Here is a 21,245-nt window from a genome sequence, read left to right as displayed (position 1 = left end):
CTACACTCTTCTGAACCAAGACAGACATAATATTCTGGTTACCCTGGCTACACTCTGAACCAAGACAGACATATTGTTCTGGTAACCCTGGCTACACTCTGAACCAAGACAGACATATTGTTCTGGTAACCCTGGCTACACTCTTCTGAACCAAGACAGACATATTGTTCTGGTAACCATGGCTACACTCTTCTGAACCAAGACAGACATATTGTTCTGGTTACCCTGGCTACACTCTGAACCAAGACAGACATATTGTTCTGGTAACCCTGGCTACAATCTGAACCAAGACAGACATATTGTTGTGGTTACCCTGGCTACACTCTGAACCAAAACAGACATATTGTTCTGGTAACCCTGGCTACACTCTTCTGAACCAAGACAGACATATTGTTCTGGTAACCATGGCTACACTGTTCTGAACCAAGACAGACATATTGTTCTGGTAACCCTGGCTACACTCTTCTGAACCAAGACAGACATATTGTTCTGGTAACCCTGGCTACACTCTTTTGAACCAAGACAGACATATTGTTCTGGTTACCCTGGCTACACTCTGAACCAAGACAGACATATTGTTCTGGTAACCCTGGCTACACTCTGAACCAAGACAGACATATTGTTCTGGTAACCCTGGCTACACTCTTCTGAACCAAGACAGACATATTGTTCTGGTAACCCTGGCTACACTCTTCTGAACCAAGACAGACATATTGTTCTGGTTACCCTGGCTACACTCTGAACCAAGACAGACATATTGTTCTGGTAACCCTGGCTACACTCTTCTGAACCAAGACAGACATATTGTTCTGGTAACCCTGGCTACACTCTGAACCAAGACAGACATATTGTTCTGGTAACCCTGGCTACACTCTGAACCAAGACAGACATATTGTTCTGGTAACCCTGGCTGCACTCTGAACCAAGACAGACATATTGTTCTGGTAACCCTGGCTACACTCTTCTCAACCAAGACAGACATATTGTTCTGGTAACCATGGCTACACTCTTCTGAACCAAGACAGACATATTGTTCTGGTTACCCTGGCTACACTCTGAACCAAGACAGACATATTGTTCTGGTAACCCTGGCTACAATCTGAACCAAGACAGACATATTGTTCTGGTTACCCTGGCTACACTCTGAACCAAAACAGACATATTGTTCTGGTAACCCTGGCTACAATCTGAACCAAGACAGACATATTGTTCTGGTTACCCTGGCTACACTCTGAACCAAAACAGACATATTGTTCTGGTAACCCTGGCTACAATCTGAACCAAGACAGACATATTGTTCTGGTAACCCTGGCTACACTCTGAACCAAGACAGACATATTGTTCTGGTAACCCTGGCTACACTCTGAACCAAGACAGACATATTGTTCTGGTAACCCTGGCTACACTCTGAACCAAGACAGACATATTGTTCTGGTAACCCTGGCTACACTCTTCTGAACCAAGACAGACATATTGTTCTGGTAACCATGGCTACACTCTTCTGAACCAAGACAGACATATTATTCTGGTTACCCTGGCTACACTCTGAACCAAGACAGACATATTGTTCTGGTAACCCTGGCTACACTCTGAACCAAGACAGACATATTGTTCTGGTAACCCTGGCTACACTCTTCTGAACCAAGACAGACATATTGTTCTGGTAACCATGGCTACACTCTTCTGAACCAAGACAGACATATTGTTCTGGTTACCCTGGCTACACTCTGAACCAAGACAGACATATTGTTCTGGTAACCCTGGCTACAATCTGAACCAAGACAGACATATTGTTGTGGTTACCCTGGCTACACTCTGAACCAAAACAGACATATTGTTCTGGTAACCCTGGCTACAATCTGAACCAAGACAGACATATTGTTCTGGTAACCCTGGCTACACTCTTCTGAACCAAGACAGACATATTGTTCTGGTAACCCTGGCTACACTCTTCTGAACCAAGACAGACATATTGTTCTGGTTACCATGGCTACACTCTGAACCAAGACAGACATATTGTTCTGGTAACCCTGGCTACACTCTGAACCAAGACAGACATATTGTTCTGGTAACCCTGGCTACACTCTGAACCAAGACAGACATATTGTTCTGGTTACCCTGGCTACACTCTGAACCAAGACAGACATATTGTTCTGGTTACCCTGGCTACACTCTGAACCAAGACAGACATATTGTTCTGGTAACCCTGGCTACAATCTGAACCAAGACAGACATATTGTTCTGGTTACCCTGGCTACACTCTGAACCAAAACAGACATATTGTTCTGGTAACCCTGGCTACAATCTGAACCAAGACAGACATATTGTTCTGGTAACCCTGGCTACACTCTGAACCAAGACAGACATATTGTTCTGGTAACCCTGGCTACACTCTGAACCAAGACAGACATATTGTTCTGGTAACCCTGGCTACACTCTGAACCAAGACAGACATATTGTTCTGGTAACCCTGGCTACACTCTTCTGAACCAAGACAGACATATTGTTCTGGTAACCATGGCTACACTCTTCTGAACCAAGACAGACATATTATTCTGGTTACCCTGGCTACACTCTGAACCAAGACAGACATATTGTTCTGGTAACCCTGGCTACACTCTGAACCAAGACAGACATATTGTTCTGGTAACCCTGGCTACACTCTTCTGAACCAAGACAGACATATTGTTCTGGTAACCATGGCTACACTCTTCTGAACCAAGACAGACATATTGTTCTGGTTACCCTGGCTACACTCTGAACCAAGACAGACATATTGTTCTGGTAACCCTGGCTACAATCTGAACCAAGACAGACATATTGTTGTGGTTACCCTGGCTACACTCTGAACCAAAACAGACATATTGTTCTGGTAACCCTGGCTACAATCTGAACCAAGACAGACATATTGTTCTGGTAACCCTGGCTACACTCTTCTGAACCAAGACAGACATATTGTTCTGGTAACCCTGGCTACACTCTTCTGAACCAAGACAGACATATTGTTCTGGTTACCATGGCTACACTCTGAACCAAGACAGACATATTGTTCTGGTAACCCTGGCTACACTCTGAACCAAGACAGACATATTGTTCTGGTAACCCTGGCTACACTCTGAACCAAGACAGACATATTGTTCTGGTTACCCTGGCTACACTCTGAACCAAGACAGACATATTGTTCTGGTAACCCTGGCTACACTCTGAACCAAGACAGACATATTGTTCTGGTAACCCTGGCTACACTCTTCTGAACCAAGACAGACATATTGTTCTGGTTACCCTGGCTACACTCTGAACCAAGACAGACATATTGTTCTGGTAACCCTGGCTACACTCTGAACCAAGACAGACATATTGTTCTGGTAACCCTGGCTACACTCTTCTGAACCAAGACAGACATATTGTTCTGGTAACCCTGGCTACACTCTGAACCAAGACAGACATATTGTTCTGGTAACCCTGGCTACACTCTGAACCAAGACAGACATATTGTTCTGGTAATCCTGGCTACACTCTTCTGAACCAAGACAGACATATTGTTCTGGTAACCATGGCTACACTCTTCTGAACCAAGACAGACATATTGTTCTGGTTACCCTGGCTACACTCTGAACCAAAACAGACATATTGTTCTGGTAACCCTGGCTACACTCTGAACCAAGACAGACATATTGTTCTGGTAACCCTGGCTGCACTCTGAACCAAGACAGACATATTGTTCTGGTAACCCTGGCTACACTCTTCTGAACCAAGACAGACATATTGTTCTGGTAACCATGGCTACACTCTTCTGAACCAAGACAGACATATTGTTCTGGTTACCCTGGCTACACTCTGAACCACGACAGACATATTGTTCTGGTTACCCTGGCTACAATCTGAACCAAGACAGACATATTGTTCTGGTTACCCTGGCTACACTCTGATCCAAAACAGACATATTGTTCTGGTAACCCTGGCTACAATCTGAACCAAGACAAACATATTGTTCTGGTAACCCTGGCTACACTCTTCTGAACCAAGACAGACATATTGTTCTGGTAACCCTGGCTACACTCTTCTGAACCAAGACAGACATATTGTTCTGGTAACCCTGGCTACACTCTTCTGAACCAAGACAGACATATTGTTCTGGTAACCCTGGCTACACTCTTCTGAACCAAGACAGACGTATTGTTCTGGTTACCATGGCTACACTCTGAACCAAGACAGACATATTGTTCTGGTAACCCTGGCTACACTCTGAACCAAGACAGACATATTGTTCTGGTAACCCTGGCTACACTCTGAACCAAGACAGACATATTGTTCTGGTAACCCTGGCTACACTCTGAACCAAGACAGACATATTGTTCTGGTAACCCTGGCTACACTCTTCTGAACCAAGATAGACATATTGTTCTGGTAACCATGGCTACACTCTTCTGAACCAAGACAGACATATTGTTCTGGTTACCCTGGCTACACTCTGAACCAAGACAGACATATTGTTCTGGTAACCCTGGCTACACTCTGAACCAAGACAGACATATTGTTCTGGTAACACTGGCTACACTCTTCTGAACCAAGACAGACATATTGTTCTGGTAACCATGGCTACACTCTTCTGAACCAAGACAGACATATTGTTCTGGTTACCCTGGCTACACTCTGAACCAAGACAGACATATTGTTCTGGTAACCCTGGCTACAATCTGAACCAAGACAGACATATTGTTCTGGTAACCCTGGCTACACTCTTCTGAACCAAGACAGACATATTGTTCTGGTAACCCTGGCTACACTCTTCTGAACCAAGACAGACATATTGTTCTGGTAACCCTGGCTACACTCTTCTGAACCAAGACAGACATATTGTTCTGGTAACCCTGGCTACACTCTTCTGAACCAAGACAGACATATTGTTCTGGTAACCCTGGCTACACTCTTCTGAACCAAGACAGACGTATTGTTCTGGTTACCATGGCTACACTCTGAACCAAGACAGACATATTGTTCTGGTAACCCTGGCTACACTCTGAACCAAGACAGACATATTGTTCTGGTAACCCTGGCTACACTCTGAACCAAGACAGACATATTGTTCTGGTAACCCTGGCTACACTCTGAACCAAGACAGACATATTGTTCTGGTAACCCTGGCTACACTCTTCTGAACCAAGACAGACATATTGTTCTGGTAACCATGGCTACACTCTTCTGAACCAAGACAGACATATTGTTCTGGTTACCCTGGCTACACTCTGAACCAAGACAGACATATTGTTCTGGTAACCCTGGCTACACTCTGAACCAAGACAGACATATTGTTCTGGTAACCCTGGCTACACTCTTCTGAACCAAGACAGACATATTGTTCTGGTAACCATGGCTACACTCTTCTGAACCAAGACAGACATATTGTTCTGGTTACCCTGGCTACACTCTGAACCAAGACAGACATATTGTTCTGGTAACCCTGGCTACAATCTGAACCAAGACAGACATATTGTTGTGGTTACCCTGGCTACACTCTGAACCAAAACAGACATATTGTTCTGGTAACCCTGGCTACAATCTGAACCAAGACAGACATATTGTTCTGGTAACCCTGGCTACACTCTGAACCAAGACAGACATATTGTTCTGGTAACCCTGGCTACACTCTTCTGAACCAAGACAGACATATTGTTCTGGTAACCCTGGCTACACTCTGAACCAAGACAGACATATTGTTCTGGTAACCCTGGCTACACTCTGAACCAAGACAGACATATTGTTCTGGTTACCCTGGCTACACTCTGAACCAAGACAGACATATTGTTCTGGTAACCCTGGCTACACTCTGAACCAAGACAGACATATTGTTCTGGTAACCCTGGCTACACTCTTCTGAACCAAGACAGACATATTGTTCTGGTAACCATGGCTACACTCTTCTGAACCAAGACAGACATATTGTTCTGGTTACCCTGGCTACACTCTGAACCAAGACAGACATATTGTTCTGGTAACCCTGGCTACACTCTGAACCAAGACAGACATATTGTTCTGGTAACCCTGGCTACACTCTTCTGAACCAAGACAGACATATTGTTCTGGTAACCCTGGCTACACTCTTCTGAACCAAGACAGACATATTGTTCTGGTAACCCTGGCTACACTCTGAACCAAGACAGACATATTGTTCTGGTAACCCTGGCTACACTCTGAACCAAGACAGACATATTGTTCTGGTAATCCTGGCTACACTCTTCTGAACCAAGACAGACATATTGTTCTGGTAACCATGGCTACACTCTTCTGAACCAAGACAGACATATTGTTCTGGTTACCCTGGCTACACTCTGAACCAAGACAGACATATTGTTCTGGTAACCCTGGCTACACTCTGAACCAAGACAGACATATTGTTCTGGTAACCCTGGCTGCACTCTGAACCAAGACAGACATATTGTTCTGGTAACCCTGGCTACACTCTTCTGAACCAAGACAGACATATTGTTCTGGTAACCATGGCTACACTCTTCTGAACCAAGACAGACATATTGTTCTGGTTACCCTGGCTACACTCTGAACCACGACAGACATATTGTTCTGGTTACCCTGGCTACAATCTGAACCAAGACAGACATATTGTTCTGGTTACCCTGGCTACACTCTGATCCAAAACAGACATATTGTTCTGGTAACCCTGGCTACAATCTGAACCAAGACAAACATATTGTTCTGGTAACCCTGGCTACACTCTTCTGAACCAAGACAGACATATTGTTCTGGTAACCCTGGCTACACTCTTCTGAACCAAGACAGACATATTGTTCTGGTAACCCTGGCTACACTCTTCTGAACCAAGACAGACATATTGTTCTGGTTACCCTGGCTACACTCTGAACCAAGACAGACATATTGTTCTGGTAACCCTGGCTACACTCTGAACCAAGACAGACATATTGTTCTGGTAACCCTGGCTACACTCTTCTGAACCAAGACAGACATATTGTTCTGGTAACCCTGGCTACACTCTGAACCAAGACAGACATATTGTTCTGGTAACCCTGGCTACACTCTTCTGAACCAAGACAGACATATTGTTCTGGTAACCCTGGCTACACTCTGAACCAAGACAGACTGGCTACACTCTGAACCAAGACAGACATATTGTTCTGGTAACCCTGGCTACACTCTGAACCAAGACAGACATATTGTTCTGGTAACCCTGGCTACACTCTGAACCAAGACAGACATATTGTTCTGGTAACCCTGGCTACACTCTTCTGAACCAAGACAGACATATTGTTCTGGTAACCCTGGCTACACTCTGAACCAAGACAGACATATTGTTCTGGTTACCCTGGCTACACTTTGAACCAAGACAGACATATTGTTCTGGTAACCCTGGCTACACTCTGAACCAAGACAGACATATTGTTCTGGTTACCCTGGCTACACTCTGAACCAAGACAGACATATTGTTCTGTTAACCCTGGCTACACTCTTCTGAACCAAGACAGACATATTGTTCTGGTAACCCTGGCTACACTCTGAACCAAGACAGACATATTGTTCTGGTAACCCTGGCTACACTCTGAACCAAGACAGACATATTGTTCTGGTAACCCTGGCTACACTCTGAACCAAGACAGACATATTGTTCTGGTAACCCTGGCTACACTCATCTGAACCAAGACAGACATATTGTTCTGGTAACCATGGCTACACTCTTCTGAACCAAGACAGACATATTGTTCTGGTTACCCTGGCTACACTTTGAACCAAGACAGACATATTGTTCTGGTAACCCTGGCTACACTCTGAACCAAGACAGACATATTGTTCTGGTAACCCTGGCTGCACTCTGAACCAAGACAGACATATTGTTCTGGTAACCCTGGCTACACTCTTCTGAACCAAGACAGACATATTGTTCTGGTAACCCTGGCTACACTCTTCTGAACCAAGACAGACATATTGTTCTGGTTACCCTGGCTACACTCTGAACCAAGACAGACATATTGTTCTGGTAGCCCTGGCTACAATCTGAACCAAGACAGACATATTGTTCTGGTTACCCTGGCTACACTCTGAACCAAAACAGACATATTGTTCTGGTAACCCTGGCTACAATCTGAACCAAGACAGACATATTGTTCTGGTAACCCTGGCTACACTCTTCTGAACCAAGACAGACATATTGTTCTGGTAACCCTGGCTACACTCTTCTGAACCAAGACAGACATATTGTTCTGGTTACCATGGCTACACTCTGAACCAAGACAGACATATTGTTCTGGTAACCCTGGCTACACTCTGAACCAAGACAGACATATTGTTCTGGTAACCCTGGCTACACTCTGAACCAAGACAGACATATTGTTCTGGTAACCCTGGCTACACTCTGAACCAAGACAGACATATTGTTCTGGTAACCCTGGCTACACTCTGAACCAAGACAGACATATTGTTCTGGTAACCATGGCTACACTCTTCTGAACCAAGACAGACATATTGTTCTGGTTACCCTGGCTACACTCTGAACCAAGACAGACATATTGTTCTGGTAACCCTGGCTACACTCTGAACCAAGACAGACATATTGTTCTGGTAACCCTGGCTACACTCTTCTGAACCAAGACAGACATATTGTTCTGGTAACCCTGGCTACACTCTGAACCAAGACAGACATATTGTTCTGGTAACCCTGGCTACACTCTGAACCAAGACAGACATATTGTTCTGGTAACCCTGGCTACACTCTTCTGAACCAAGACAGACATATTGTTCTGGTAACCATGGCTACACTCTTCTGAACCAAGACAAACATATTGTTCTGGTTACCCTGGCTACACTCTGAACCAAGACAGACATATTGTTCTGGTAACCCTGGCTACACTCTGAACCAAGACAGACATATTGTTCTGGTAACCCTGGCTACACTCTTCTGAACCAAGACAGACATATTGTTCTGGTAACCATGGCTACACTCTTCTGAACCAAGACAGACATATTGTTCTGGTTACCCTGGCTACACTCTGAACCAAGACAGACATATTGTTCTGGTAACCCTGGCTACAATCTGAACCAAGACAGACATATTGTTGTGGTTACCCTGGCTACACTCTGAACCAAAACAGACATATTGTTCTGGTAACCCTGGCTACAATCTGACCCAAGACAGACATATTGTTCTGGTAACCCTGGCTACACTCTTCTGAACCAAGACAGACATATTGTTCTGGTAACCCTGGCTACACTCTTCTGAACCAAGACAGACATATTGTTCTGGTTACCATGGCTACACTCTGAACCAAGACAGACATATTGTTCTGGTAACCCTGGCTACACTCTGAACCAAGACAGACATATTGTTCTGGTAACCCTGGCTACACTCTGAACCAAGACAGACATATTGTTCTGGTAACCCTGGCTACACTCTTCTGAACCAAGACATATTGTTCTGGTAACCATGGCTACACTCTTCTGAACCAAGACAGACATATTGTTCTGGTTACCCTGGCTACACTCTGAACCAAGACAGACATATTGTTCTGGTAACCCTGGCTACACTCTGAACCAAGACAGACATATTGTTCTGGTAACCCTGGCTACACTCTGAACCAAGACAGACATATTGTTCTGGTAACCCTGGCTACACTCTTCTGAACCAAGACATATTGTTCTGGTAACCATGGCTACACTCTTCTGAACCAAGACAGACATATTGTTCTGGTTACCCTGGCTACACTCTGAACCAAGACAGACATATTGTTCTGGTAACCCTGGCTACACTCTGAACCAAGACAGACATATTGTTCTGGTAACCCTGGCTACACTCTTCTGAACCAAGACAGACATATTGTTCTGGTAACCCTGGCTACACTCTTAACCAAGACAGACATATTGTTCTGGTAACCCTGGCTACACTCTGAACCAAGACAGACATATTGTTCTGGTAACCCTGGCTACACTCTTCTGAACCAAGACAGACATATTGTTCTGGTAACCATGGCTACACTCTTCTGAACCAAGACAGACATATTGTTCTGGTTACCCTGGCTACACTCTGAACCAAGACAGACATATTGTTCTGGTAACCCTGGCTACACTCTGAACCAAGACAGACATATTGTTCTGGTAACCCTGGCTGCACTCTGAACCAAGACAGACATATTGTTCTGGTAACCCTGGCTACACTCTTCTGAACCAAGACAGACATATTGTTCTGGTAACCATGGCTACACTCTTCTGAACCAAGACAGACATATTGTTCTGGTTACCCTGGCTACACTCTGAACCAAGACAGACATATTGTTCTGGTAACCCTGGCTACACTCTGAACCAAGACAGACATATTGTTCTGGTAACCCTGGCTGCACTCTGAACCAAGACAGACATATTGTTCTGGTAACCCTGGCTACACTCTTCTGAACCAAGACAGACATATTGTTCTGGTAACCATGGCTACACTCTTCTGAACCAAGACAGACATATTGTTCTGGTTACCCTGGCTACACTCTGAACCAAGACAGACATATTGTTCTGGTAACCCTGGCTACACTCTGAACCAAGACAGACATATTGTTCTGGTAACCCTGGCTGCACTCTGAACCAAGACAGACATATTGTTCTGGTAACCCTGGCTACACTCTTCTGAACCAAGACAGACATATTGTTCTGGTAACCATGGCTACACTCTTCTGAACCAAGACAGACATATTGTTCTGGTTACCCTGGCTACACTCTGAACCAAGACAGACATATTGTTCTGGTTACCCTGGCTACAATCTGAACCAAGACAGACATATTGTTCTGGTTACCCTGGCTACACTCTGATCCAAAACAGACATATTGTTCTGGTAACCCTGGCTACAATCTGAACCAAGACAGACATATTGTTCTGGTAACCCTGGCTACACTCTTCTGAACCAAGACAGACATATTGTTCTGGTAACCCTGGCTACACTCTTCTGAACCAAGACAGACATATTGTTCTGGTTACCCTGGCTACACTCTGAACCAAGACAGACATATTGTTCTGGTAACCCTGGCTACACTCTGAACCAAGACAGACATATTGTTCTGGTAACCCTGGCTACACTCTTCTGAACCAAGACAGACATATTGTTCTGGTAACCCTGGCTACACTCTGAACCAAGACAGACATATTGTTCTGGTAACCCTGGCTACACTCTGAACCAAGACAGACATATTGTTCTGGTAACCCTGGCTGCACTCTGAACCAAGACAGACATATTGTTCTGGTAACCCTGGCTGCACTCTGAACCAAGACAGACATATTGTTCTGGTAACCCTGGCTACACTCTTCTGAACCAAGACAGACATATTGTTCTGGTAACCATGGCTACACTCTTCTGAACCAAGACAGACATATTGTTCTGGTTACCCTGGCTACACTCTGAACCAAGACAGACATATTGTTCTGGTTACCCTGGCTACAATCTGAACCAAGACAGACATATTGTTCTGGTTACCCTGGCTACACTCTGATCCAAAACAGACATATTGTTCTGGTAACCCTGGCTACAATCTGAACCAAGACAGACATATTGTTCTGGTAACCCTGGCTACACTCTTCTGAACCAAGACAGACATATTGTTCTGGTAACCCTGGCTACACTCTTCTGAACCAAGACAGACATATTGTTCTGGTTACCCTGGCTACACTCTGAACCAAGACAGACATATTGTTCTGGTAACCCTGGCTACACTCTGAACCAAGACAGACATATTGTTCTGGTAACCCTGGCTACACTCTTCTGAACCAAGACAGACATATTGTTCTGGTAACCCTGGCTACACTCTGAACCAAGACAGACATATTGTTCTGGTAACCCTGGCTACACTCTGAACCAAGACAGACTGGCTACACTCTGAACCAAGACAGACATATTGTTCTGGTAACCCTGGCTGCACTCTGAACCAAGACAGACATATTGTTCTGGTAACCCTGGCTACACTCTTCTGAACCAAGACAGACATATTGTTCTGGTAACCATGGCTACACTCTTCTGAACCAAGACAGATATATTGTTCTGGTAACCCTGGCTACACTCTTCTGAACCAAGACAGACATATTGTTCTGGTAACCCTGGCTACACTCTTCTGAACCAAGACAGACATATTGTTCTGGTAACCCTGGCTACACTCTGAACCAAGACAGACATATTGTTCTGGTAACCCTGGCTACACTCTTCTGAACCAAGACAGACATATTGTTCTGGTAACCATGGCTACACTCTTCTGAACCAAGACAGACATATTGTTCTGGTTACCCTGGCTACACTCTGAACCAAGACAGACATATTGTTCTGGTAACCCTGGCTACACTCTGAACCAAGACAGACATATTGTTCTGGTAACCCTGGCTGCACTCTGAACCAAGACAGACATATTGTTCTGGTAACCCTGGCTACACTCTTCTGAACCAAGACAGACATATTGTTCTGGTAACCATGGCTACACTCTTCTGAACCAAGACAGACATATTGTTCTGGTTACCCTGGCTACACTCTGAACCAAGACAGACATATTGTTCTGGTAACCCTGGCTACACTCTGAACCAAGACAGACATATTGTTCTGGTAACCCTGGCTGCACTCTGAACCAAGACAGACATATTGTTCTGGTAACCCTGGCTACACTCTTCTGAACCAAGACAGACATATTGTTCTGGTAACCATGGCTACACTCTTCTGAACCAAGACAGACATATTGTTCTGGTTACCCTGGCTACACTCTGAACCAAGACAGACATATTGTTCTGGTTACCCTGGCTACAATCTGAACCAAGACAGACATATTGTTCTGGTTACCCTGGCTACACTCTGATCCAAAACAGACATATTGTTCTGGTAACCCTGGCTACAATCTGAACCAAGACAGACATATTGTTCTGGTAACCCTGGCTACACTCTTCTGAACCAAGACAGACATATTGTTCTGGTAACCCTGGCTACACTCTTCTGAACCAAGACAGACATATTGTTCTGGTTACCCTGGCTACACTCTGAACCAAGACAGACATATTGTTCTGGTAACCCTGGCTACACTCTGAACCAAGACAGACATATTGTTCTGGTAACCCTGGCTACACTCTTCTGAACCAAGACAGACATATTGTTCTGGTAACCCTGGCTACACTCTGAACCAAGACAGACATATTGTTCTGGTAACCCTGGCTACACTCTTCTGAACCAAGACAGACATATTGTTCTGGTAACCCTGGCTACACTCTGAACCAAGACAGACTGGCTACACTCTGAACCAAGACAGACATATTGTTCTGGTAACCCTGGCTACACTCTGAACCAAGACAGACATATTGTTCTGGTAACCCTGGCTACACTCTTCTGAACCAAGACAGACATATTGTTCTGGTAACCCTGGCTACACTCTGAACCAAGACAGACATATTGTTCTGGTAACCCTGGCTACACTCTGAACCAAGACAGACATATTGTTCTGGTAACCCTGGCTACACTCTTCTGAACCAAGACAGACATATTGTTCTGGTAACCATGGCTACACTCTTCTGAACCAAGACAGACATATTGTTCTGGTTACCCTGGCTACACTCTTCTGAACCAAGACAGACATATTGTTCTGGTTACCCTGGCTACACTCTGAACCAAGACAGACATATTGTTCTGGTAACCCTGGCTACACTCTGAACCAAGACAGACATATTGTACTGGTAACCCTGGCTACACTCTGAACCAAGACAGACTGGCTACACTCTGAACCAAGACAGACATATTGTTCTGGTAACCCTGGCTACACTCTTCTGAACCAAGACAGACATATTGTTCTGGTTACCCTGGCTACAATCTGAACCAAGACAGACATATTGTTCTGGTTACCCTGGCTACACTCTGATCCAAAACAGACATATTGTTCTGGTAACCCTGGCTACAATCTGAACCAAGACAGACATATTGTTCTGGTAACCCTGGCTACACTCTTCTGAACCAAGACAGACATATTGTTCTGGTAACCCTGGCTACACTCTTCTGAACCAAGACAGACATATTGTTCTGGTTACCCTGGCTACACTCTGAACCAAGACAGACATATTGTTCTGGTAACCCTGGCTACACTCTGAACCAAGACAGACATATTGTTCTGGTAACCCTGGCTACACTCTTCTGAACCAAGACAGACATATTGTTCTGGTAACCCTGGCTACACTCTGAACCAAGACAGACATATTGTTCTGGTAACCCTGGCTACACTCTTCTGAACCAAGACAGACATATTGTTCTGGTAACCCTGGCTACACTCTGAACCAAGACAGACTGGCTACACTCTGAACCAAGACAGACATATTGTTCTGGTAACCCTGGCTACACTCTGAACCAAGACAGACATATTGTTCTGGTAACCCTGGCTACACTCTTCTGAACCAAGACAGACATATTGTTCTGGTAACCCTGGCTACACTCTGAACCAAGACAGACATATTGTTCTGGTAACCCTGGCTACACTCTGAACCAAGACAGACATATTGTTCTGGTAACCCTGGCTACACTCTTCTGAACCAAGACAGACATATTGTTCTGGTAACCATGGCTACACTCTTCTGAACCAAGACAGACATATTGTTCTGGTTACCCTGGCTACACTCTTCTGAACCAAGACAGACATATTGTTCTGGTTACCCTGGCTACACTCTGAACCAAGACAGACATATTGTTCTGGTAACCCTGGCTACACTCTGAACCAAGACAGACATATTGTACTGGTAACCCTGGCTACACTCTGAACCAAGACAGACTGGCTACACTCTGAACCAAGACAGACATATTGTTCTGGTAACCCTGGCTACACTCTGAACCAAGACAGACATATTGTTCTGGTAACCCTGGCTACACTCTTCTGAACCAAGACAGACATATTGTTCTGGTAACCATGGCTACACTCTTCTGAACCAAGACAGACATATTGTTCTGGTTACCCTGGCTACACTCTGAACCAAGACAGACATATTGTTCTGGTAACCCTGGCTACAATCTGAACCAAGACAGACATATTGTTCTGGTAACCCTGGCTACACTCTTCTGAACCAAGACAGACATATTGTTCTGGTAACCCTGGCTACACTCTTCTGAACCAAGACAGACATATTGTTCTGGTAACCCTGGCTACACTCTGAACCAAGACAGACATATTGTTCTGGTAACCCTGGCTACACTCTTCTGAACCAAGACAGACATATTGTTCTGGTAACCATGGCTACACTCTTCTGAACAGAGACAGACATATTGTTCTGGTTACCCTGGCTACACTCTGAACCAAGACAGACATATTGTTCTGGTAACCCTGGCTACACTCTGAACCAAGACAGACATATTGTTCTGGTAACCCTGGCTGCACTCTGAACCAAGACAGACATATTGTTCTGGTAAACCTGGCTACACTCTTCTGAACCAAGACAGACATATTGTTCTGGTAACCCTGGCTGCACTCTGAACCAAGACAGACATATTGTTCTGGTAAACCTGGCTACACTCTTCTGAACCAAGACAGACATATTGTTCTGGTAACCATGGCTACACTCTTCTGAACCAAGACAGACATATTGTTCTGGTTACCCTGGCTACACTCTGAACCAAGACAGACATATTGTTCTGGTTACCCTGGCTACAATCTGAACCAAGACAGACATATTGTTCTGGTAACCCTGGCTACACTCTGAACCAAGACAGACATATTGTTCTGGTAACCCTGGCTACACTCTGAACCAAGACAGACATATTGTTCTGGTAACCCTGGCTACACTCTTCTGAACCAAGACAGACATATTGTTCTGGTAACCATGGCTACACTCTTCTGAACCAAGACAGACATATTGTTCTGGTTACCCTGGCTACACTCTTCTGAACCAAGACAGACATATTGTTCTGGTTACCCTGGCTACACTCTGAACCAAGACAGACATATTGTTCTGGTAACCCTGGCTACACTCTGAACCAAGACAGACATATTGTACTGGTAACCCTGGCTACACTCTGAACCAAGACAGACTGGCTACACTCTGAACCAAGACAGACATATTGTTCTGGTAACCCTGGCTACACTCTTCTGAACCAAGACAGACATATTGTTCTGGTTACCCTGGCTACAATCTGAACCAAGACAGACATATTGTTCTGGTTACCCTGGCTACACTCTGATCCAAAACAGACATATTGTTCTGGTAACCCTGGCTACAATCTGAACCAAGACAGACATATTGTTCTGGTAACCCTGGCTACACTCTTCTGAACCAAGACAGACATATTGTTCTGGTAACCCTGGCTACACTCTTCTGAACCAAGACAGACATATTGTTCTGGTTACCCTGGCTACACTCTGAACCAAGACAGACATATTGTTCTGGTAACCCTGGCTACACTCTGAACCAAGACAGACATATTGTTCTGGTAACCCTGGCTACACTCTTCTGAACCAAGACAGACATATTGTTCTGGTAACCCTGGCTACACTCTGAACCAAGACAGACATATTGTTCTGGTAACCCTGGCTACACTCTTCTGAACCAAGACAGACATATTGTTCTGGTAACCCTGGCTACACTCTGAACCAAGACAGACTGGCTACACTCTGAACCAAGACAGACATATTGTTCTGGTAACCCTGGCTACACTCTGAACCAAGACAGACATATTGTTCTGGTAACCCTGGCTACACTCTTCTGAACCAAGACAGACATATTGTTCTGGTAACCCTGGCTACACTCTGAACCAAGACAGACATATTGTTCTGGTAACCCTGGCTACACTCTGAACCAAGACAGACATATTGTTCTGGTAACCCTGGCTACACTCTTCTGAACCAAGACAGACATATTGTTCTGGTAACCATGGCTACACTCTTCTGAACCAAGACAGACATATTGTTCTGGTTACCCTGGCTACACTCTTCTGAACCAAGACAGACATATTGTTCTGGTTACCCTGGCTACACTCTGAACCAAGACAGACATATTGTTCTGGTAACCCTGGCTACACTCTGAACCAAGACAGACATATTGTTCTGGTAACCCTGGCTACACTCTAAACCAAGACAGACATATTGTTCTGGTAACCCTGGCTACACTCTTCTGAACCAAGACAGACATATTGTTCTGGTAACCCTGGCTACACTCTTCTGAACCAAGACAGACATATTGTTCTGGTTACCCTGGCTACACTCTGAACCAAGACAGACATATTGTTCTGGTAACCCTGGCTACACTCTGAACCAAGACAGACATATTGTTCTGGTAACCCTGGCTACACTCTTCTGAACCAAGACAGACATATTGTTCTGGTAACCCTGGTTACACTCTGAACCAAGACAGACATATTGTTCTGGTAACCCTGGCTACACTCTTCTGAACCAAGACAGACATATTGTTCTGGTAACCCTGGCTACACTCTGAACCAAGACAGACTGGCTACACTCTGAACCAAGACAGACATATTGTTCTGGTAACCCTGGCTGCACTCTGAACCAAGACAGACATATTGTTCTGGTAACCCTGGCTACACTCTTCTGAACCAAGACAGACATATTGTTCTGGTAACCATGGCTACACTCTTCTGAACCAAGACAGACATATTGTTCTGGTAACCCTGGCTACACTCTTCTGAACCAAGACAGACATATTGTTCTGGTAACCCTGGCTACACTCTTCTGAACCAAGACAGACATATTGTTCTGGTAACCCTGGCTACACTCTGAACCAAGACGGACATATTGTTCTGGTAACCCTGGCTACACTCTTATGAACCAAGACAGACCTATTGTTCTGGTAACCATGGCTACACTCTTCTGAACCAAGACAGACATATTGTTCTGGTTACCCTGGCTACACTCTGAACCAAGACAGACATATTGTTCTGGTAACCCTGGCTACACTCTGAACCAAGACGGACATATTGTTCTGGTTACCCTGGCTACACTCTGAACCAAGACAGACATATTGTTCTGGTAACCCTGGCTACACTCTTCTGAACCAAGACAGACATATTGTTCTGGTAACCCTGGCTACACTCTGAACCAAGACAGACTGGCTACACTCTGAACCAAGACAGACATATTGTTCTGGTAACCCTGGCTACACTCTGAACCAAGACAGACATATTGTTCTGGTAACCCTGGCTACACTTTTCTGAACCAAGACAGACATATTGTTCTGGTAACCCTGGCTACACTCTGAACCAAGACAGACATATTGTTCTGGTAACCCTGGCTACACTCTGAACCAAGACAGACATATTGTTCTGGTAACCCTGGCTACACTCTTCTGAACCAAGACAGACATATTGTTCTGGTAACCATGGCTACACTCTTCTGAACCAAGACAGACATATTGTTCTGGTTACCCTGGCTACACTCTTCTGAACCAAGACAGACATATTGTTCTGGTTACCCTGGCTACACTCTGAACCAAGACAGACATATTGTTCTGGTAACCCTGGCTACACTCTGAACCAAGACAGACATATTGTACTGGTAACCCTGGCTACACTCTGAACCAAGACAGACTGGCTACACTCTGAACCAAGACAGACATATTGTTCTGGTAACCCTGGCTACACTCTGAACCAAGACAGACATATTGTTCTGGTAACCCTGGCTACACTCTTCTGAACCAAGACAGACATATTGTTCTGGTAACCATGGCTACACTCTTCTGAACCAAGACAGACATATTGTTCTGGTTACCCTGGCTACACTCTGAACCAAGACAGACATATTGTTCTGGTAACCCTGGCTACAATCTGAACCAAGACAGACATATTGTTCTGGTAACCCTGGCTACACTCTTCTGAACCAAGACAGACATATTGTTCTGGTAACCCTGGCTACACTCTTCTGAACCAAGACAGACATATTGTTCTGGTAACCCTGGCTACACTCTGAACCAAGACAGACATATTGTTCTGGTAACCCTGGCTACACTCTTCTGAACCAAGACAGACATATTGTTCTGGTAACCATGGCTACACTCTTCTGAACAGAGACAGACATATTGTTCTGGTTACCCTGGCTACACTCTGAACCAAGACAGACATATTGTTCTGGTAACCCTGGCTACACTCTGAACCAAGACAGACATATTGTTCTGGTAACCCTGGCTGCACTCTGAACCAAGACAGACATATTGTTCTGGTAAACCTGGCTACACTCTTCTGAACCAAGACAGACATATTGTTCTGGTAACCATGGCTACACTCTTCTGAACCAAGACAGACATATTGTTCTGGTTACCCTGGCTACACTCTGAACCAAGACAGACATATTGTTCTGGTTACCCTGGCTACAATCTGAACCAAGACAGACATATTGTTCTGGTAACCCTGGCTACACTCTAAACCAAGACAGACATATTGTTCTGGTAACCCTGGCTACACTCTTCTGAACCAAGACAGACATATTGTTCTGGTAACCCTGGCTACACTCTTCTGAACCAAGACAGACATATTGTTCTGGTTACCCTGGCTACACTCTGAACCAAGACAGACATATTGTTCTGGTAACCCTGGCTACACTCTGAACCAAGACAGACATATTGTTCTGGTAACCCTGGCTACACTCTTCTGAACCAAGACAGACATATTGTTCTGGTAACCCTGGTTACACTCTGAACCAAGACAGACATATTGTTCTGGTAACCCTGGCTACACTCTTCTGAACCAAGACAGACATATTGTTCTGGTAACCCTGGCTACACTCTGAACCAAGACAGACTGGCTACACTCTGAACCAAGACAGACATATTGTTCTGGTAACCCTGGCTGCACTCTGAACCAAGACAGACATATTGTTCTGGTAACCCTGGCTACACTCTTCTGAACCAAGACAGACATATTGTTCTGGTAACCATGGCTACACTCTTCTGAACCAAGACAGACATATTGTTCTGGTAACCCTGGCTACACTCTTCTGAACCAAGACAGACATATTGTTCTGGTAACCCTGGCTACACTCTTCTGAACCAAGACAGACATATTGTTCTGGTAACCCTGGCTACACTCTGAACCAAGACGGACATATTGTTCTGGTAACCCTGGCTACACTCTTATGAACCAAGACAGACCTATTGTTCTGGTAACCATGGCTACACTCTTCTGAACCAAGACAGACATATTGTTCTGGTTACCCTGGCTACACTCTGAACCAAGACAGACATATTGTTCTGGTAACCCTGGCTACACTCTGAACCAAGACAGACATATTGTTCTGGTAACCCTGGCTGCACTCTGAACCAAGACAGACATATTGTTCTGGTAACCCTGGCTACACTCTTCTGAACCAAGACAGACATATTGTTCTGGTAACCATGGCTACACTCTTCTGAACCAAGACAGACATATTGTTCTGGTTACCCTGGCTACACTCTGAACCAAGACAGACATATTGTTCTGGTTACCCTGGCTACAATCTGAACCAAGACAGACATATTGTTCTGGTTACCCTGGCTACACTCTGATCCAAAACAGACATATTGTTCTGGTAACCCTGGCTACAATCTGAACCAAGACAGACATATTGTTCTGGTAACCCTGGCTACACTCTTCTGAACCAAGACAGACATATTGTTCTGGTAACCCTGGCTACACTCTTCTGAACCAAGACAGACATATTGTTCTGGTTACCCTGGCTACACTCTGAACCAAGACAGACATATTGTTCTGGTAACCCTGGCTACACTCTGAACCAAGACAGACATATTGTTCTGGTAACCCTGGCTACAGTCTTCTGAACCAATACAGACATATTGTTCTGGTAACCCTGGCTACACTCTGAACCAAGACAGACATATTGTTCTGGTAACCCTGGCTACACTCTTCTGAACCAAGACAGACATATTGTTCTGGTAACCCTGGCTACACTCTGAACCAAGACAGACTGGCTACACTCTGAACCAAGACAGACATATTGTTCTGGTAACCCTGGCTACACTCTGAACCAAGACAGACATATTGTTCTGGTAACCCTGGCTACACTCTTCTGAACCAAGACAGACATATTGTTCTGGTAACCCTGGCTACACTCTGAACCAAGACAGACATATTGTTCTGGTAACCCTGGCTACACTCTGAACCAAGACAGACATATTGTTCTGGTAACCCTGGCTACACTCTTCTGAACCAAGACAGATATATTGTTCTGGTAACCATGGCTACACTCTTCTGAACCAAGACAGACATATTGTTCTGGTTACCCTGGCTACACTCTTCTGAACCAAGACA

At 44.7% G+C, this 21,245-nt stretch overlaps 1 protein-coding gene across 5 annotated transcripts in view; it reads right to left on the bottom strand.

The window, feature by feature from the left end:
• The window catches only part of LOC110535866 (disintegrin and metalloproteinase domain-containing protein 22), a 140,852-nt gene that overhangs the window by 46,061 nt on the left and 73,546 nt on the right, over window positions 1-21,245 (bottom strand). The gene's annotated exons all lie outside the window — the stretch shown is intronic.

Source organism: Oncorhynchus mykiss, chromosome 2 (assembly GCF_057628025.1).
Source record: "Oncorhynchus mykiss isolate SJ-2025 chromosome 2, ASM5762802v1, whole genome shotgun sequence".
NCBI lineage: Eukaryota > Metazoa > Chordata > Actinopteri > Salmoniformes > Salmonidae > Oncorhynchus > Oncorhynchus mykiss.
The sequence above is the reverse complement of the archived record's forward strand: the minus strand, read 5'-3'. Positions and strand labels throughout refer to the sequence as shown.